Below are 20,022 nucleotides of genomic sequence, written 5' to 3' on the forward strand. Positions count from 1 at the left end.
TGGGGTGTCCCGGGATGTCCCCACAGCCAAGAAAAATGAAAACACATGTTCCCAAAAAGACTGTGTAAGGGCGCTGACAGCAGCTCTTGGAAGCGGCCCAGGGGTCCACCGCCAGAGGCGTGGATACGCTCGCGCGCAGCACCAGACACGAGAGTTAAGACCATGTGCAACAACACAGAAGTCTCTCATAAGCATCACGTTGGCCCAGAGCAGCCAGAAACAGACGTGCTGTCGTGACCTTCAAATCAAGTTCAGGAACAGACAAAACTCACCCATGGTGATATTGAGTTCCAGAATGGTGGTTGCATAAGGGTTGGGTCCTTTCTGGAGGGGCCACAAGAGAATGTGTTGGGCTAATGGACACGTTTGCTACCTTAATTAGGGCGAGGACAACATAGGAATACATGTTTAACCAAACTCATCAAATTTTGCCCTTAAAGTGCATGCACTGCACTGGGTGTAAATCTTCCTCTTTCCTCTCTGAATACTCCCCCTTCTTCTTCCTTCCTTCCTCCTCTGCCCTCCCTCCTCCCCCTCCTCCCGTCTCTCTCATACAACCTGAAAACCAAGACTGAACTCCAGTCCCTAGGGTTCTCCCCTCATTTCACGTCTGAAGCTATTTTCTGTAAACTAGGCTTGAGAGAAAGAATCGATGTCCTGGGGATCACATGAGCCAAGTTTCTTCCTCTGGAGGGCAGGTCACAGCGATGAGAGGTTAGAGAGCAAGGACGGACCCCGCAGCCCTGCCCTGGACGCAGTCATCGGTGTGACCTCTGAGAGGGCATTTGGAAGCAAGCTTGTCCTTCTGCACATGGTATGTGGAAAAGCACATCAGCCAGTCCTGCTGGCGGAGAGATCTCAGGAGCAAAGAGTCCCCCCATGTGCTGAGCACCTCTATGGCCCAGATCTTGGCTTCTAAGTACCCTCCTGCACTAAAGAAGCCAGGACTCCTCATATAGCACTTTCCAGGGAAGGTGAAAATTAACCTGAAACCCCTTTGGTGCCAGAAGGCAAAAATGTGTCTAAAGAATGGGGGACATGCTGTGAAGGACCCTGCGGTAGCTTCCTGGAGCTCCCACAGCTGAATGGGCGACAACACAAACATCCAAACAAGAGTGGTATCCATGGGCAGGAACCGCACAGACTAGGAATGTGCGAATCCTGACAAACAGATAAAAAATGCATAGACAAATTGCTCACACTAGCAAGCAAACTAGCACTAGAAAGTGCAGGAATAAAGTGAGAGTTCGAGTATCACACACACACACACGAACCAGCAGAAAGAAATGTGTCAGATTTGATCTGAACGATGCCTTACAAGGGATTTGAACTTTCTCCTTGAGTCTCAGCCAGAATTTCCAAATTTTCTTCAGTAACATGTAACGCTTTTCTGATCCAACAGAGTGGACGTCACAAAATGAAAAGTAAATAGGACCCAGTCACATCAGAAGGAGAAGTCATCCCGCTGCCTCGCCTCCTGTGCCCCGGCTCAGCCACCGGCCTGTGGGCCGGGTGTGGTCTGAGGGGAGGCACCATGAGGGGGTCTGCTGAAGAGAAAGGCTCCCAGGCCAGGTCTGGGAAGATCAAGGCCCCACATCTAACTTCTGCGTGCCTGGCAGCCTATCACCTCCCTGACCCTCAGACTCGTCTTCCGTGAAATGGAGATGAGTTTCACACCTACTTCCTGGATTTCCATGGAGACAAGATGAGTTGTCATGGACCTCAGGAGCTCCCACATCTCTTAGGGCAATGGAGCCCCTGGGAGGCCTTTAAAACCCTGATCCCCAGGCCATGCTCAGAGATGGTCAGTCAAAAGGCTGCAGAAGGTGGTGGGAGTGGAGGCTTGAAGGCACCACTTCTGACTTGCTGCAGAAAGACCAGAGCTCAGCGCACAGCCTGACCAAGAGCCCCGCAGCTGCCCTGCCCATGGCACCCTGTCCCCACCATGGCTACTGGCCTGCCGCCGGCCCCTCCAGGACCACAGGTTTCTGAGCTGTTTGGGTCCAAGCTGCTCACTTCCTTCCCTGGGCTGGGCTTTCCTTCCTCCTGCTGCTGGTCTTGGCGGTAGAGCTCAGAATTTGGATCCCACATCCCTGAACCAAGGCCTTGCAGATCTGTGCTTTCTGAGGAAAGGGGAAGGACGGGTGGGCACTGGCAGCCCCTCGGGCACAGGGAGCTGGAGCTGAGACTCTGTGTTTAACTTCCTAAAGGTATTTCTGAGTTATAGAGAGACATGGGTCATGAGAGCCAGACTGTGCCTCTCCACACCCAGCTTGGAGGCCTCAGATCATAGGCAGAAGTATTGGGTATGGTGTGCGGGTTGTGCACTGAGCAACTCTGGGAGGCTCTGCCCGGAGGTTCTATAGCACAGCCTGTGGGTTGTTCATGATGCCCAATGAGGGTGGCAGCCTACCATGAGGAAAGCATGTGTTGGAACAAGGGTGTGGAAATTTTTCCACGGCTTGGCGAGGACACAGGCAGTACTGAGAGGGTCTACTCCCTCATGCCCCTGGGCCTTGGCTGAAACTGGTAAGTCCACCTGGGGGAGAATCAGAGACTCTCACTCTAGACCCTGCACACCCAGGGTCAGGCTGGCTGGAAGTGGCCAGGAAGCAGAGGCTGATGTGGGGTCTGGGGTAGAGGGTACCCTGAAACCTCAGATGCTGTCCCTACCCTGTGGCCCCTGCCAGGTGTCCAGATGGACGACGCGGAGGAACAGCTCTCCAGGGAGTCAGCTCAGTGACACAGCAGGAGGCGGGCGTTATTAATAGGGACACTGTGTGTAGCACCCATGGGATTGGGGATGGGGAGGGGGACCCCAAAACCCAAACGGAGTTGAGTGGGGTTGGGGTGTTGAGGGAGGCTTGGACTTTGGCCAGTCCCACTGCCTTCCATGTCCCCAGACCCCCATCTGTGGCCCTGGGCTCACGGGCACCTGAGATTTCAAGCCCCGTTTGCTGGCCCAGAGCAGCGGCAGGGCCCTGAGACAGCTCCGGGACCCCGGGGGGGTGCAGGGCACACAGCAGCAGGAACTGATCACAGGCAGAGCTGCCCCCACGCACCCAGGGACATCAGTGAGCATCACCAAGGTCCCCAGGTTTGAAGGAGGGAGTGGGGGGCTGCTGTACCTCTGTCAGAAGAGGAGCCTTAGGGTCTCCCACAGGTGAGCTCTGGGGGGCCTGAGCCCCCCTCCCCCATGACTCTGTGTCCCCAGAGATGACCAGGCAGCCTGCACCCCTCGGCCACCACGGCTCACGGTGCCCCGGTCCCAGAGGCCGTCCTGCATCCTCCTGGGCTCCCCGCAGCCCACCAGGTCCTGCTCACGTGGCTCCTCCCTGCCACTCTCCTCACGGTCTCCGGAACGTCCCACCAACTGACCCCATCCTGGTCAACGAGGCTCAGGGGCCCAGGAGCCATCCTGCCACCAGGCCACATGGGCTCCAGCTCCCTCCCTGCCTGTCCCGTAGCTCCCGAGCGCAGTCACTGCGGGGATGGGGGGATGCCAGTGTCCCCTGCCCCACACTCCCACCAGCCCGGTGTGACTGCCATCCACAAGTGCATGGCTCCCCACAGCCCGGGCCATCTGGGGGAGCCCCTACCTCAGGCCTCTGGTCGCTGTCCTGATTTGGGGACATTTTTTTCCACTCAAGAAAACCCACCCGTTAGCAGCATAAGCGAGTGGCCCCCTGCACGGGCAGCTCCCAGATCCGGCCCTTCCCCGCAGCCTTCCGCTGCCTCCCTGAGCTGGCCCTGCCCGCATCGGGTCCCCTGGCCTCAGACGGGCCGCCGGGGCTCCGGGCCCTCGGCCCCCAAACGAGAAGATTGATGAGCACGGGGAGCCCCGAACGCGGCTGCCGGGGGCGCTCGGGTCTCGCACAGCGAGGGAGACCGTTTAATTGCCATTTTGCGGGGCTCTTTGAAGTGGAACAATTCTCCAGGAGGAAATTATACGCAGGAAAGAGTCGAGAAATCTCTAGCTCTTTCGGGCAATACCACGATCTTGCCGCCAAGACCCTCGTCAGAGCCCGCTCCGATCGCTCAGGTGCTCGTAGCCCGCGCGGGTGGGAAGCAGCCCGGGGACAGACGAAGCCGCAGGTGCCTGTGGGACGTCTGCCCGCGTGGGAGGCCGACGCCGGCGCTTCCAGAAGGGCCCGGAAGCCTCGTCCTCCGAGACCCTGCTCAAGGACCACGCCAGGGACTCCATAAAAGTTTATTGAGTGGATGAGCTGGCGGAGTCGGGCGGGAGCAGCGGCAGCCCGGGGGGCGCCACGGCTGACTTCCGAGCTCCGAGGTCCTGGTAAAGGACGCGTGGGCGGACGGGCTCTTGTCGGGGAAGCGGCCGCGGTGGCGCAGGGCCCTGGGGGCTGAGGGGACCGCAGGCCCAGCGCCCCTGGATTGGCCGGGGTTCCCACCTCACCAGGAGAGCTGCGCACCCGCTGACCCCGAGCCCGCCAGGCTCTGCCCGCCGCACAGAGGGGAGGACGCGTCTGCCAGCTGTCCAGACTTGCGTGCCCCGGACACAAGTGGCCCGATCTGACCCCTGGAGAGCAGCTCTCTGTCCCGCCGCCCCCTTCCTCTAGCTTCTTAGGCTTCAGGCAAAGGCAGGGCCTCCGTGTGTCAGGACAGCTGCTCCGACGGTCCTTGGTCCTCCCTGGATGGCTGACCCCTCCCCCACCCGAATCCCTGCGGGCCCACACCCTCTGGGTCCCTGCGGAGTCTCCCAGTGGTTCCCAGCCCCCAGCCCCAGGCACGCTCTCGCTGCCGTCCGTCACCCCTGCCCTGTTGCTTCTGTCCCCCGGATGCCCATGGATAGGCTCTGCCTGCCCCCTCACGCTCCACGTGGGAGAGGGTGCACAGTGTGAATCCTGTTCCCTGACCAAGGCCCTGGTTGCCAGGGGTCAGAGCAGGAGTCTGGGGGTTTGGGGAAGACCCTCGGGGGGCTGGGCCAGCTGGAGAAGGAGGGTGGGGAAGGGCAAAGGGGGCGCGGGCAGGGAGCCGGTGGGGGGCCCAGAATCCGTCTGTGAGGATCCAGAACATCTGCGAGCTGGGGGGGTGCTGAGGGCGAGCTGGGGGGAGCCGGTGGGGGGAGCTCAGAGGCCAAGGGCAGCGGGAGGGCGGGTAGCCCAGCAGCTGGAGTCCAGGTCCCCAGGCAGAGCCTGGAGGTGCAGCCAGGTCCGATGAGGCTGGGCCCGCATGTGGGGGGCAGGCTGCGGGCCAGGGGTCCCACTTGGCTTCCACACGCCGCGGCTTCCTTCCCCTCTCCGGGGCATTTGCAGAGGGAGCTCAGCTCCGGAGACCTGCCCCCTCCGCCGCCAGAAAGAGCTGTTTGAGATTGAAGAGCGGAAGGTGGGGGAAGACAGGGCCTGTGGGGCTGGGGGTGGGCGGGGGGTGTCCACTGGCGGCGGCGGGAGGAGGTTTAGGGCCTCCCACGGCCGGGAGGCCACCCCGTACCCCAGAGAAGTCCAACTCTGCTTTTCCATCTCAGGGGACTGCGGCCCCAGGGGTGGGGCGTGGGTGTCGCTCCGCATGGCAGGGGCTGCGCCTGGCCTGGTGGGCTCTGGGGCAGCTCGGCTCTGCTCTGGGGGGACCTCAGACGGGCCTGTCCCCACTGGCCCCCTGCGCTCCTGGCTGGAGCATTCCCTCCACGCTCTGGGACCCTTCCTCGGCCTCCCCAGCACCCACTCTGCCAGCCCCTTGGCCCATCCTGATGAGGGGCTCAGACCAGTGCCCCCGGCCCCAGACCCAGACCCCCAGAACAGAACCCATGCAGCCCTGACGTAGGGTCCAGGCCCCTGTCTTAGGGGACAGTGCAGGTGGCCTCAGTGGCGTGGTGGGGCAGTGGGCAGTGCCATGGGCATGTGTGGGGCCCAGCAGCCCCTTCTGTGCCCAAGCAGTGTGGTCAGGGGCTGGTCCTGCAGCGGTCAGCTGGGTGACCATGACCCGCAGGGGTGAAGGGACGTGAAGCCGCACTAGACCCTCCACCCCCCAACCCCTCCCCATGCACATGGTGAGACTTCCTTCATCTCGGGGGTGGGTCTGAGACAGGTTTGCTGTTCAACCTTCCTGGAGTTGGGGGGCAGCCCTGGGCACAGCCCCGGCTCCTGGGGGTCGTGGGAAGAGGACAAGAAGCCCAAGACGGGAGGCAGACGCCCTGGCTGGGACGGGCTCCGCACCCCTCTGCCGGCGCCTGGCCGTCTCACATCCCAGCCCGGAAGTGGGGGGGACGCCCACCCGGGGAGCACTGTGAGGACACCCAGGCTGTGTCTGGGCAGGAGGCCCATCCCAGGTTCAGTCGTATACCACCTGCTCCTGTGCCTCGGTTTCCCCTGCTGCAGAATGGGGGATGTAGTGCCCGGCCCGAGGAGGTGGAGAGCTGTTGAGGCCCAGCTGTGAGCGAAGGGCCAGGCCGGGGGAAGCCACAGCAGGGTGCCTCCCTGTCCGGGAAGGAGGTCAGCCCAAATAGCCTGGGTGCCGCCCGGCAGAGCACGCGTCTCTCCAACAGCGCAGCCCAGGTGTGCGGCTGGGCCTGGCCTGCAAGGGGCGGCGCCCGCAGGACGCCTTCCTCACCCTCCCTTGCCCCAGCCCAACCCTCTCCTCCTCCAGGCAGCCTTCCATGTTCTCCCCAGGTCTGGAGGTGAGCAGAGGCAGTCTCGGACAACCACAAAGGACCCCAGCCCTGTGAAGCCGCCCGGGCTCAGCCTCCTCTGTCAGGCGGGGGATTCGTAGATGGTGCCTCCCTTATGGCCACATGCAGAGGAGACAGGCGCGCAGCGGGGTGGAGGAGGAGACGGGATGCCACCGTGCCAGGCTCTGCCCGTACCGGGGAGGGGCCTGGAGTGCCTGGCCTGCCCCAGCCTGCCTACTCGGGGAGGAAGCAGCCTCTTCCAGCTGCCCTGGGGCCCATGACCCCCACTGGGCACACTGGACAAGTTGCTAGCCAGCTGGTTCAGGGGCACGGCTGGTGTCAGCAAGGGCCACCCCCAGCGTCAGCAGGGACCTGCTGGTACCCATCTCGGGGGAGGGGCTGCACCTGGGTACGGCTCTTCTGCACCCAGGCAGCTTGGAGGGCAGTCCCTGGGGCAGCCAGAGGGGGAGAGTTAGGCAGGGATTGAGGGGGTGTTTGGGCCACACTGTGCCAGAGCTTGAGCCAAGAAAAACGCCCATCCTGCCGAGAACAACCGTCTGGCCAACCCGTGTGCTTCTGGCTGGACGGGCCGAGCCCTGTGAGATGCCGGCTCTCCTCTGTGTGGACACTGTAGAGGGACAAGGTCCTGCATGGGCCACACAGTGGCCAGGAGGCCAGAAAGACCTGGAAATGGGACAGCAGCTCTGGGTCACAGGGGGTCAGCCCTGCGCATGTCCCCAGAGGTGCTCCAGCGAGCCCCTTACCCAACAGTGTGGAGGCCAGGCTGAGATGGACGGGGGTCTAAGAACAAGGAGACGGAGGGCGCCAGGCAGACAGCTCTGCCCTCTGCCCTCACTGCTGAGGGGAGGGACTGCTGGGGAGGGACTTTGTAAGGCTAGTGTCCCCTCCTTGATGTCTGTCTCTCTGCTGAGGTCATGCTTTCAGACCCCAGCCCTGAACGGACATGCCTTGGTCCCTAGGCCGCTCTGGGCAGCTCTCCCTCTGCAGCCCGGGATGGTTGAGGCAGGCCCCAGATGAGCTGGCCCCAGATGAGCTGCAGGGCCCAGAGGCTCTGGGCTGTTCCCCCCACCCCGCCCCTAGTTGCAGGGCCCAGCCGCAGCCTCCTGTCCATGGTGCCCCGACTTCTGGGAAAGCAGAGCTCAGCATCGGCTTTCTAGCACAGCCCCACTCTGACACAGGCATCGAGGGCCCAGAGAAGGAGCTCTTGGTCCAGAGAAATTACTGCTCTGGTGGCCAAGGGCCCCGGCCCTGGCTGCCCCACGGGCGGGCGGCCCCTCTCTGGCTGCCCCACGGGCGGGCGGCCCCTCCCTGGCTGCCCCACGGGCGGGCGGCCCCTCTCGTCGGCCCAGCCCAGGCCTCTCCCCTGCGTCCCCGTCCTCTGTGCGTCCTGGTCTCTGTCAGCAGGGGCGGCGGGTCCGTGTTTCTCCTCCCCACGGCCCATGGGCCCCCTAAGGATGTGACCGCGGTGGGCCCACCTCAGGGACGGAGCCGTCCCTCGAGAGCTGGCGACGCGCGGCCCGAGCAGAGCCTGGCTGACGGAGTGACAGGGCTTCCTGAGGCTCGATGAGACCAAGCACGGCCACTCCCCACCGGGACCACAGCGGAGGGCCTGGGCTTGGGGTCGGGACGAGACACCCGGACGAGCATCAGCGGCACCGCAGCCACCGGCGTTTCCTGCGGTCCTACTGTGTGCTCGGTGCCGGCGGGGGCTCCCGGGGCCTAGCCCAAGGCAGGTGCGCTGGGAGGTGATGGGTAGCGCGAGAGCACAGCAGGCCTTAGGGCATTGGCGGAGGCTCGGTGCACCTCCGGCGGCCTCTGGAGCACAGCGGACAGGACCTGGCGGAGGGTCACTTCCCTACACGCGTCTCAGGACACCTGGGACACTATGGAGAGCCCGTGGTGTGAGGGGCCCCATGCCTGTGTCTGCGGGCTTTCTCTCCTCCTGAGGCTGCAGAGTATGGGCTGGGGCCGGGGCTGGGGCCGGGGCTGGGGCCGGGCTGGGGCCGGGCTGGGGCCGGGCTGGGGCAGGACCCGGGGCAGGGCTGGGGCAGGCGTTGGGGCGGTGCCGGGTGGGGGCGGGGCAGGAGCTCCAGGACAGTGGGCTGACCGGAACGTGTAGGCTGCTTTGGATCTGTTTTGGGGGTCCTATGCCACACAGGACGTAGCACATGCACTTGTATGTGCACGTGTGTTGTGTGTGAGCGTGCAGGGTTGTGCGCAGCTGGGGGCGACCACAGCAGCCTGCGGGGCGGCTCGCTCAGTGCAAGGCCTGTGCTCTCTCAGTAGCCGGGTTGTACTTCAGTCTGAGCAGGGACCGTGCCTGGGGCCTAGTGGCCTCTGTGGGTCCTGTTTCCGCTGAAGCAAACTCCCCCAGAGCGGGGTGTCTCAGCCGCCAGGGCCGGCCATGCGAGGGACCCCCTGTAGAGAGGGCCCGTGCAGTGACCCCAGGGCAGGGAGGGATGGGTGAGGGCACAGGGGGGCCAGAGTTGTCGTCTCACTCCCAATCAGAGCTCCTAGTTGCCCCCTGCCATGCTTTCCAAAACGAAACTTCTAGGCCCAAGGGCGTTGGAGGGGGGGTGGGACCAGGAGCCCATTTGAGCACATCTTCCCTCGTGTTTCCTGGGCCTGAGGGGGTGGCTGGCCACAGGAGGGCTGGGAAGCTTCTAGAAATACACTGTGCCCCTCATCTCTGTGCAAGGAGGAAACTGAGGCCCTGGGGCTGACTGTCCGTATGCCAGCGGGTGGGTGGGCCGGAGCTAGTGCAGGACAGGCTGGCCCCTCCCGCACCCTCACTACCCCCATCCTGTGCACCTGCCAGTCCATGGCCCCCACACCTGCACCTGAGGAGGACAGTGTCCAGCCCCCTCTGGATGGCCGCCGGGGCACCTAGCTTTGGAGGGAAGTTGCGGAGGCTGGGTTGGAGCCAGCTCGTCTGACCGTCTTGCTTCTCCCCTTGGCACTCAACAGAAGGGGCAGTCAGTCTGGAGGCCGTGGTCCTGGCTGCCCACCGCCCGCTGGGCACCATGGGCCAGCGTCTGCTCTGCACCCAAGGGCTGCCTCAGACGAGCTCTGGGGCCTTCCCACCGGGAGGACCGTGGTCCAGGCCCTGAGGGCTGCAGAGGGGATCCCTGTGCCCTCAGATCTGCGCTGAGAGGGGCCTGGCCCCACACAGGAACCTGTCCTTCATGCAAATGTGGCTCCTCAGAGGGTCAAGAGGTCTGGGGTGTTGCATGACCTGGCTGAGCCTCGGGGCCCTGCCTGGAGAAGGGGGCAGGTGTGCATTGTCTCTCCGTCTCAGACAGGCCCATCTCCAGCAGGAGGGCCCCACACCCCAGAGAGAGCCGCAGGAGCCCTGATCGGCTGCCCTGCCCCGCTGTGTGACCTGGTGAGCTGCTTCCCCTCTCTGTGCCGTGCTCCCTCACAGTAGCCTGAGTGTGATGGGACTCTGCTTTGCCCTTTGTTAGGGCTGAGCTAGTGTGAACTCACTACTTCTAGGGCAGGTGGGTCGGCCGGGAGGGGAGGTGGGGGGCCCCGGGCAGGGCCTGTGGTCTCTGCCGTGGGACTCTGTAGGTCTGGGAACGACCCGCAGGGGTAAGGAGGGGAGGGAAGCTTCCCAGGCAGGAAACCCCGGGTGGGGGCTCCCGGGCCGAGCCCCCCCTCGCAGACCCAGCCCTTGGGGCAAGTGCCCCTGGGAAGACAAGCAGAAGTGCCGAGTCAGCACGCGCTGGATGAATATTCATGATGGGCGCCGAGGTGGGGGCAGGCAGCGGGAATGAGGCCGCTGGGAGGGAAGAGAGCCTGCAAGCCAGCGATAGTTTGAAATATCAACCTTATTAGCGGTGCCCTGGCCTCGGATCCAGGGCTGCTCAGCTGTGTGCATGGCCTTCTCCTGTTCCCGGGCCCCGAGTGGCCACCGGGGGCCACCTCAGCCCCTCACCGCACAACGGGGAAGGCCGGGTGCCCGGGGGGCAGGGGAGCAGGGGACTGGGGCGGGCACCAGCCTGGGCAGTCATGGGTAGGGCTGCCAGTACCCAGGGGTCGGCGCAGGTGGTCAGAGGCAGCTTGGGGACAGACGCTCAGGACAGACCCTGGGGAAGGGCCCCCGCCTACCGCAGGGAGGGGAAGATTTCCTGGGGCATGTCCTTGGGGAGCTCTTGGCACCCACCAGCTTAGAAGGGAAGCCCAAAGTTGAGTGGCAGGCACCCAGGACCCCACAGCACATTCCCCGCACCCCCAGGCTGCCCTGCCCCCACCCCGTGCCACAGAGCCCGAACACGGAGGGTACAGCCCCCACCCGCTCAGTTCTCCCCCTGCGGCACTGGCGCTATTGCCCTGGGGATGCCCGGGCCCGGAGAGTTGTTTCCAGAAGTCTGTGCTGGGGCCGGGGCCAGAACACAGGGTAGGAGCACGGGGTCAGTGTGACAGTCGGACTGACCCAGAGGCACCAGGTCAGTGGGATCTGCAGCCTTCCGCACCCCTGTGGGCGTCTGTTCCCTGTCTGTGTGTCCCGCCAGACTGGTCTGCTGTTCCCCATCCTGAGGGCCACTGTTCCTGTCCCCTCCAGGGGGCCAGGGGCCTCGGCTGCCCGTCCCCTCACGTCCCCGCCCCAGCCCTGCAGCAGGTGGCACTTGAGTTCGCTTTGTTCTCCAGCCCCGCCAGGGTGAGCTCGGGGAGCAGAGGTGGCCGCTGTCTGCGGGCTGGGGGGCAGGAGTGCCCCCCCCATACAGCTGGATCTCCAGGATGGGAGCATGTTACCCATGGCACCGGCCGTGTAGACCTGGAGTCCTTCTAGAAGCTGACAGAACACCAGGCGGAAGATGAGTCACCAGCTGCCTCTGGGACGGATGGGGCCCTGGGTGGGACACGGCGTGGCCACAAGCCACAGCACCCAGTGGGGAGGTCGCGGCGGGGCACCCCAGCTGGCAGCCATGGAGCCCAGCCACTCCCCCGATGCTCCCTGCGCTGGCCACCACCCTCTGTGGCCTTGTGGCCCTGCCTGACTTCACGTGGGGAAGGGTCACTGCCCACCTGTCCTTGGCCTTGTGGCATGGCCTGGGGTGACATCAGGGCCCACACTCCCGGGCTGGGGCTCCAGCCCGGCCCCAGTTCTTTCAGAGGCTCCTGGATGTGTGGCCCCGGGAAGTGGCCTGAGGGAAAGGAGCTATGAGCCCGGAAGTCACTCAGGCTTGTGGGAGCCAGAGACCAGATCCGCCTTCGCGGACAAAGCCAGCTCGGTCGTCCCTGCCCGTGTGCAGCTGCCGCCGTGTCCTCTGCCTCGCCTGGCCCTGCGCAGAGCGCACAGCTGCCTGCGGAGAGAAGGAAGGCCCAGGGGGGCTGGTCTGGTCCGGGAGCTCCCGGCCAGAGGCCAGATTCCAGCCCCTGGGGGGCAAGGGGATGGGCAGGCGGGAGGTGAGGCCCCAGGCCCGGCCGGCTCGGGATGGTGCTCCGGCGGGGGCAGCGGGGTCCTCCAGGGGCACCGGGCTCTCGTCCCTTATGAAGATGCCCCCAGGGCAGGCGGAGTGAGCGGGAGACGCCGTGAACCAGTGACGGCAGAGGCGGCGGCCAGCGACAGACAACGTGGACAGCACAGGATCCCCGCCAGCGAAGCCCTTGCTCGCGGGGCCTCTGTCTCCCCCCGGGAGCCGCCACCCGGGCCTGCTGAGAAGGGAGGGCACGAGCGAGGCCGTCTGGCTGGGGGACGGGAATGACGGAGGTGCGGGCCTCATGCTGAGCGTTGCGGGCGGGGGCGCGGTCCCTGGCCGGCCTCCCTCACCCCTCCGCTCTGAGGTCTGAGGAGGCCCGGCCACGCCTTCCCCTGGAAGTCTCCCAGGATTGCCCGGCAGAGGGGCCCCGGGCTCCCCGGTCAGCCTTTATAGCCCCAGCATGTCCCACCCCCAGCTCGCAACCGTCCTCACGTCTGAGCCTTCCCTGTCAGGCTGGACGCTCCTGGTGGCAGGTGCGGCAGACACGAGACGCCCCCAGGCCCCACCCGGCTGCCCCCGGTGCCCCTGTGGGTGCCCCTGGCCGCTCGAGGCCCCTCCGCAGTCGGGTGACACTGGGCTGGCACAGTGAGTGCTCCCTGAATGTCAGCCCAGGATACAATCAATGCCCAAGGAGCCTTTCATTACCGGCTCGTATTCACGGTTGACTCCAGGAGGCTGTGTGTGCCCTGAACACCCCGCCCCCACACTGGGCTGGGGCGCAGCATGCGCCGACCCGACGCGGGATGTGGAGGCGGCCAGAACCCCTGAGGTTAGCTCTGGATGGAGAGCGGCGGCGCACTGGGGTGCGGAAGGGGCGCCCCGGGGAAGCCAGCAGGGGACCGGGTGGGGGTGGGCAGAGACGGAAGGGCGTCACTGGCCCTGCCCTGCCCCCCGTTCCCCCCCACCCAGGCCCAAGGTCACCTGAGTGCCTCGGCGGCACTGGAGTCCCTGAGGACCCCAGCGGGTCGGAGGCCTCCACAGCGGGGGTCGAAGACCTCAGTCAGGTCCCTGAGATCAGACCAGGAGGGCCAGCAGGGGGCCGCTGCGGTCCCTGAGGATCTCTGGGGATCCTCCCTGGCCCTAAGGCCCTACTGCTCTGGGCTCACGATGGTGGAGACGGAGGCTCTCTGGGTGGGGGCCTCCCCGGGTCCACCGGTGCCAAGCGCGCCCGTCAGCCCTGGAGTAGGAGTTCTTCTGCTCCCCACACACAGACCCTCTTCTGTCTGTAAAACCCCAGCTCTGCATCTCCCAGCCGGGCTCGCCTGCCTGGACCTGGACCCCTGAGGCGAGCCGAGACAGTTCTGTCCATCTCCTGCCGGCAACCTGGACGTGGTCCCTCCCCCGCTGGAGTCTGGGTCTCTGCCTGGCCCACTGTGGCCAGTGCATGGTGGACAGTGCCAGCCGAGGTGCCCAGCGGCCAAGGCAATGTCTCCAGATGCTATGGGCTGAGTCGGGCGCCCCCCAAATCCGAACATTTAGATACTAATATCCGATACCTCCGAGGGAACCTTATTTGGAAATAGGCTTGTCGCAGGTACACTCAGGTAAGTGAGGGTGAGGTCATGGGAAGGGAGGGCGTGTCCTTGTAAAAGGGGGATAGGGCCATGGACACGTAGTGACGGAGGCAGAGAGGGGGCACCAAGGACTCCACGCTGGGGAGCAGCCAGGAATGGACACCCCCACAGCCTCAGAAGGAGCCAGCCCTGGGACACCCTGACCTTGACCTTCTGGCCTCCAGGACTGTGGCTGACCTGCTTCTGTGGTTCGAGCCCCCAGTCTGTGGCACTCTGTTGGGGCAACCCAAGCAAGCGAGCCCTCCAGACCGGGGACGGGGACCTGGGGTTTCCAGCAGCACTTTCCGGGGTGTGTGTGCCACCAAGCCCCCCTTTCTGAACGCACAAAATTCCAGTGACCATTGGGGAAACTGAGTCTTCGAGATGGGAAGAGATTTGTTCCCAATACCCACAGGGCGTGGTGGGGGGTTGCCGAACCCCAGCCCCCGACTCCCACCGACACCCCACCCGACGCCCTGTCTTCCTCCAGCTGCACCGTGAGGGCCTCTCCCACCCGGCAGATGGAAAGACGGAACCGCAGGGTCACTTGGGGCCTGGCACAGAGGGAGGGGCCACCGGGCCACTGCCAGGGACTTAGACACCCCAGGCCATGGTCTCAGGTGAGGCTCTGAGCAGGGTGGGGCAGGAGGGAGCCCCATAGAGCTGTCAGGAGGTCTTCCTGGAGGAGGTGTCCCCTTGGGCTGGGGGATGGGCAGGGTTAGGCAGCATTTCTGGGGCAGAGACAGCAGCGGGCAGAGCAGGGGTGAGGGCAGGCCTGCACAGGCGTGGGCAGCAGGGTGCCTCCACAGGTGACAGCAGTGAGACACTTGCCCGAGGCCCCGTCTGCCAAGCGAGCGAGGCTGGCACGCAGGCTCCACCGGGATGAATGCCCCAGGCCCTTAATTCGTGTTCTAATGACAGAATACAGAGCGCGTTATCAACAACCTGTTTCACATGAAAGCACGGAGCCATTTGCGGAAGTGGGGCCCAGCCAGGCCCAGGCCAGGCGGCACCGGCAGCAAATGGGGTCTTTCTGCTCTGGACAAAGAGCCATGTCCTCGGGGGTCTCTTTTCATTCCTGCGCCTTTCAGCAGCCACAGCTCCTGTGAGAAACGCCAGGGGGACACCGTGGCTGCTCCCGCCTCCCCCGCGGCCTCGTCCCCCCGCCCCGCACTCCCCACCACCGCTCAGCAGCCCCCCACGGGGCCACCCGGTCTCCCCCAGGCTCCCCTCCCTCCCCAGCCTGCACCCACCTCCCCCCAACCCTGGCATCCACGGGGAGCCCCAGGGCCCTGAGTGCCACCCGCACGCCTGGGAGCGCCCCTTCCCCCACCCCACCCAGGACCGCCAAGATGAGAAGGTCAGGCCGGGTCTGTGGAACCTTCTGGAGTCAGGCCTGTCCTGGGAATGGAGATGAGCACTGAGCTCCCGGCTGTGTGGCTTTCGGCCACCGCCCTCTTGGAACCTGTTTACTGCTCCGTAAAATGGGCCCAGGGTGCGTGAGCCTCTCCCTCCGGGCTCTGGAGACTGTCAGCTCCATAGCCCGGCAGAATCGGAGTGGACCGGCTAAGGAACAGATAGATACACGCACGCATGAGTCAATGGACAAGCAAACGAGCAGCGGGGTGGGGTGGGGCCAGCGTCCTCCTGGCCTCCGGGAGGACAGCACGGAGGAGGTGAGTCTAGGAGAGAACTGGGTGGGAGGGCCTGTGGGGCCATTTGCATGGCTAAGTGAATTTGGTAGTTGTTATTCAGGAATTACAGAGTGTGCAGGGGTGAGGGGTCACAGGGCAGGCCCTGGGGGAGCCCCTCTGCTGAGGTCTGCAGACTGAGACCCGTGGATGGCTTAATGCAATTGCCTGCTCTGTGCCCCCCGCAGGACCACCCCGTCCTCCGCGCCCGGCCCTCACTTCAGTGTCCTTTGAGCAGGGACAGTGGGATGCTCTTCAGGGTCAAGCCTGCCTACCCCGAGTCACAGCTGACTCGGCAGGGACTGTGACATGCCTGCCGGACGCCATACTCCAGCTGGGGAAGCTGAGGCCCGGCCTGTCCCCCGCCACCCCCCACCCCCCTGCACAGCACATTGCAAAGAAAGCCCCGAGGGGAGCCTGGGTGTTCTTCTCTCAATTCCCGGACAGACCCTGCCTCGCCGTCCCCCCCACAAGAGTCATCAGAGGTCAGAGCTCAGGCCAGCACCCGAAACCTCCGCTCCCCTGGGCTCCAAGGATTTCCATTGGCTCTTCTCCAGCCGGGGGCCTCCCCAGGGCAGGCCTGGACCACTCTCCCCGGGGCCCGGACCCAGTAGCAGACCAGGGGCGTAGGCTCAGGCTCAGAGACTGAGGAACGCACCTGCTGAAAGGTCCCTCACTCACTCACGGGCTCCTGGCCGCCCCGTCCATCCCTGCTCCCGGCCCCCCTCCCCCTCGCTCCATATTCTCTGTCCCTTCCTGCTTTGCCCGGAACCCTCCATGTTCCCAGCTCTCTGGCTTTCCCTACGAGCTGCCCTTTCTCCCTCCAAGACCCAGACCTGCTATTTAAGTCCCAGCTGAAATGCCCCTCCACGGAGAGGCCCCCTTTTTGCTCCCCGGCGCCTGTTTCCCCCCACAGCCACATCCCCACGGCGGCCCTAGCTGTGCTGCGTGCCTCCAGGCTGACCCTGGCTGGTCTGGTGGTCTCGGCCTCCGGCAGCGCATTTCCCTGTGCTCCATGCATGGTGTCTTCGCAGGGACAGCGTTCAGGGTCCCTCGGAACCTATGCCTGTTGGTATTGGGACAGCATCCCTTCATTCATTTATGCGGGGGAGAGGAGCCTGGGCCTCCGGCAGCACGTGCAGGGTCAGCTCAGGAGGAACCAGCCACACACGGGTCCCAGGGCCACCCGGACCCCAGCCTCCTCCTCTTCCCTTGGCACAGAGCCCAGCCACGTGCGCCTGCCTCCCCGCCACGTCACAGGACATGTCTTCATGAAATATTGATCAGTTCGCACCAGCCTTGGGTTGTGGGAGGAAAGGACAGGGGAGAATTGTGCATGTAAATGAGACGCGTCCACACTTCCTTAACCCTTCCCTGCCCAGGCAGCTCGGACACCTCCTCCGGTCTCCCAGGGAATCGGGCGGGACACACGGGTGGATGCGGGGCAGACCAGGCATGTGGGATCCAGGCACGGCTATGACGGGCGCCCTGTCTGCCTGGGCAGGCCGCCTGGTTGTTCCTCTGTTAGATGCAGGGACTCGACAGCTCCCCGCCCGGGGCCAGGGCCGGGCGACGCTTCTCTCAGCGGCTTCCAGCCAGGGCTTGGCACCAGTCGTCGTCATGGGGAGCGGAGCTTCCGTTCTGACTTTTGAATGTCATAGTCCTATCTTGAGAACCACGCTGGTATCAGAGGCCTCTTCAGATCTGGTTCCAGGGCCCAGGGCTCTGAGCACCGGGGAAGGGGCTGGAGTGGAACGGGCACCAGCTGCCTGAGCCTCCACACTTGTAAAATGGTGAGGTCACCGTACCTGCCCCCAAAATTGTGATCAGGAGGAATTGGGGCCATGGATGGCTAGTGCCCAGGCACGACAACCGGCCAAAACCCAGCATCCTTCCTTACTGAACAAGGATGGAGGGAAGGATAATGAGTGAGTGAATGAGTGAGGGGGTGGGTGAACAGACAAGTTATAATGGTCCTGCCGATACTCAGCTCTCCTACAGGGACAGAGGGGACTGGACCTCCCAGAAGGCTGTACCCACCAGAGGCTCTGGCTCTCAGGGTCCTTGGTGGGTGCAGCCCCCTCTTCAGCCCTGAGCTCCTCCTGTACTCCTGACCTCACTTTGCTTGGCTCTGCCCCCCAGGTCTGCATGCCACTCCATGTCCTGAGGCCCCTTCCTCCAGCCGGGGTCTTCCAGAGCCTTCTACCCCTCCCTCCCCTCTGATGCCCACTCTAATGCCAGCCTGGCCCGCAGAGCATTTCAGTATCATGTAAATACTGAACAGTGCGGTACCATAGAGTGGCAGGGACTGGATGTCCTCTCCCATTTGAAGGAATGAAAAAACAAGGTAAAATACACGAAGCAATAGTTTTGAGATGTTGGAAACCAGGCAGTGCAGAGAGTGATTTCTAAAGGAAAGGAAACACATCACATGATTGCTGCAGGGTCACGACTCGCTGTCTGGACATAGTGCCCAGGGCCTCCTGAGATGAACAGATGGAATTAGGAAGCGAGAGCAGCCCGGTGTCTAGAGTCCGGAGAGCAGAACAGTCTGAGTGCAGAGAACTGCCCCGGGAGGAGGGAGCTGCACACAGAGGGCTCCAGACTGTGCACAGACCGCTGGGCACCGATCAGTGAAGAAGCAGATAGAAAACCAGCAAAGAGAGAAGACTTGGAACAAGACTACCAGTTACCTTGATGTGCTGCATTTTTATAGATCACTGCACACCACAGCAGCAGAAGACCCAACCTTCTCAAGCACACGCATACCATTTACCAAAACTGACCATATTCTGGACCATAAAATAAGTCTCAATAAATGTAAAAGAATTTGAATTATACACATCACTTTCTCAGCCAAAACAGATGTAAGTTAGAAATCAACAATTGAAAGATATCTGGAAAATCCCCAATATTTGGAAACTGAACAGAACACAGATCTAAATAATCAAGAAACAAAAATGAAAATTTGAATGCTTTTGAGCTGAATGAAAATGAAAATATGACACATCACAATTGGAGGGGGATGTAACTGATGTGGGGCTTAGAGGAAAATTAAGTACTAAGAACCTATATTGTAAGAGAAAATAGAGGTTTAAAAAAAAAAGATTTTATTTATTTATTTTACAGAGATCACAAGTAGGCGGAGAGGCAGGCAGAGAGAGAGGGGGAAGCAGGTTCCCCACGGAGCAGGGAGCCCGATGCGGGCCTCCATCCCAGGACCCTGAGACCATGACCCAAGCCAAAGGCAGAGGCTTAACCCGCAGAGCTACCCAGGCGCCCCAGAAAATAAAGGTTTTAAATCAATAATCAAAACTTCCAAGTTAAAAAACTGCAAAAAGAAGAGCAAAGTAAATCCTACAGTAAGTGTAAGAAAGAAAATAATAAAGAGAATAAATCAATTGAAGAATAAAAGGGAAACTATAAAGAAAAACCAGTGAATAAAAGCCAGTTCTTTAAAAAGATGAATAAAACCCAATATACTTGTTTTCCCAAGTGACCAAAAAAATGAAAAAAGTGGACATCACCTATTATTCTACAGATGTTGTAAGGAAAAAATGCATATTTTGAACTTCTTGTCAATAAATTTGACAACACAGAAGAAGTGAAAAAAATCCTTTGAAGATATAAATTACCAAAGTTCATCTAAGAAAAACACAGAGGGTCTACATAGTCTTATATCTGTCACAGAAACTAAATTTACGATTAAAACCCTTACAACAAGGAAAACTATATGTCCAAATGGTTTCAATGGTAAAATCTAATACTATTTAAGGAAGAAGTAATACCAGTTCTACACAAACTTTTCCAGATAATAAAAGATGAGGGACGCTTCTATTATCATTTGATGAAGCTGGTCTTTTTTTTTTTTTTTTTTTAGATTTTATTTATTTATTCGACAGGTAGAGATCACAAGTAGGCAGAGAGGCAGGCAGAGAGAGAGAGGAGGAAGCAGGCTCCCCGCTGAGCAGAGAGCCCGATGTGGGACTCGATACCAGGACCCTGGGATCACGACCGGAGCCGAAGGCAGAGGCTTTAACCCACTGAGCCACCCAGGCGCCCCGATGAAGCTGGTCTTATTCTGATTTTTAATCAAAGACATTACAAGAAATGATAACAATATATCTAATAACAAAGATGCAAAATTTCTTACCAAAAGTTTAATAAATCAAATCTATCTATCTATCTATCAAATAGTATATCATGATGAAGTGAAGTTTATTTCAGAAAAATAAAATTGACTTAACTTTGAAAATCAGTGAACTTCATAGTATTCATATCCTAAAAAGGAAAAACATAAGATCATCTCAGTAGAAGCACTTAACAATATCCAACATTTATTCATGATTAAAAACAACCTCAGAAAACTAGAAATAAAACTAACTTCCTGCACCTGATAAAGTCATCTGTGAAAAACTACATCTTCCTAAGACTGAGACCATAGTAAAGATGACTGTTCTCATCTTCTTATTTTTAATTACTTTTAATCAACATTTTCCTGGAGTTTCTATCTAGTGCCATAAGGCAAAAAAGAAAAAAAAAAAAGGCATCCAAATTATAAGTAAAACTTTCCTAACTGTCTATGTAGGAAAAAATCCTATGGAGTCCACAAAATAAAAGCTACAGAAACTAGTAAGTGCATCAGCAAC

General features: G+C 61.2%; 1 pseudogene; it reads left to right on the forward strand.

Moving 5' to 3' along the window:
• Window positions 1-8,209: 8,209 nt before the first annotated feature.
• LOC116590242 lies at window positions 8,210-12,888 on the forward strand (annotated as a pseudogene).
• Window positions 12,889-20,022: the final 7,134 nt, after the last annotated feature.

Source organism: Mustela erminea, chromosome 5, assembly GCF_009829155.1.
Source record: "Mustela erminea isolate mMusErm1 chromosome 5, mMusErm1.Pri, whole genome shotgun sequence".
Classification (NCBI taxonomy): Eukaryota; Metazoa; Chordata; class Mammalia; order Carnivora; family Mustelidae; genus Mustela; species Mustela erminea.